The sequence below is a fragment of the Galeopterus variegatus genome, unplaced genomic scaffold, assembly GCF_000696425.1.
Source record: "Galeopterus variegatus unplaced genomic scaffold, G_variegatus-3.0.2 Scaffold1955, whole genome shotgun sequence".
NCBI classification, from domain to species: domain Eukaryota; kingdom Metazoa; phylum Chordata; class Mammalia; order Dermoptera; family Cynocephalidae; genus Galeopterus; species Galeopterus variegatus.
In genome coordinates this window covers 1-1,000 of record NW_007728066.1, presented here as the reverse complement: position 1 = coordinate 1,000, position 1,000 = coordinate 1, and the positions used below count along the sequence as shown (strand labels likewise).

The 1,000-nt window shown below is 44.5% G+C and overlaps 1 pseudogene; it reads left to right on the top strand.

Annotated features, from left to right (window-relative positions):
• The window catches only part of LOC103596201, a 9,321-nt pseudogene extending 9,208 nt beyond the window's left edge, over positions 1–113 (top strand).
• Positions 114–1,000: the final 887 nt, after the last annotated feature.

The following is a 1,000-nucleotide window of genomic DNA, read 5'->3' as shown; positions in this document are numbered from 1 at the left end:
TAGGTCCCACTCTGTTACAGCCAGAGAGAGAGACTGGTAATACAGCAGTTCATACTGTGGACCAAACTGGATGGTAAATTCTTCTAGAACTACATTCCATCTTCGGACATTGATTCTTGTTGAAGATAGTCTATGGAATAGAAGCTGGGTTCCATCGGATTTCAAATCTCTATGCATGGTGCATTTTACTTTTGGATAAGCAGTGAGTCTTAGGTTTTGCACTTTTTTCGAGGGGTCAGAAGGGAAGGGGAGAGCCGGGATGCGTGTTAGGCCCTCATATTTGCTGCTTTGTTGCGAGTTGATATAACTGTGTGCAATTTTGAATTCATTTTATCCTGAATGTTTGTGTTTCATACTCTGAATTTCAGTAAAAATCAAAACTTAAAATGCTAGCCAGTCATATACCCTGGATAATTTGGTTAAGAAAACAACATTTCTTTTTCCCCTCTAACTGGATAATGTAGAATTTCTTATGATCTGTAGGTTCATCACTTGACATAACAATATTTACTATCAATTATTTTGAACATGGTCCTGGGCATTTAAACAAAATAAAGAACGTCCATTTTGAGACCTGTGTTTCTTTTTCAGGGTTTCTGCGCACAGCGGTGGCCTCAGTGCTAGCATGTATCATGACCTCGACATAACCTCTCGATGCAGGCCGCTGTCTTCTGCTGTGTGGTGCGGCGTCCTCACTGGGTATCTTAGCTACATGTTCGGGCAACAACTGATATTAAAACACTGTGATATTCTGGAGTTTTAGTTAGCATAAGTCAGTTNCTCACATGCGGCCATGCACACAAACACTCACACACTGACATGCAGAGTCACACGCAGACACGCTCTCTCGCACACACAAGCAGGTGTCCCTCTGGACATGGCGTGGCTGCTGTACCTCACACGCTCTGCAGACAGCAGTGAGCCGTCCTTTTCCGTCCTGTCCTCCCTAGCTGACCTGGGGCTCGGGCCCACTTCCTTGGTCCAAGGCTGAAGCTGCTCC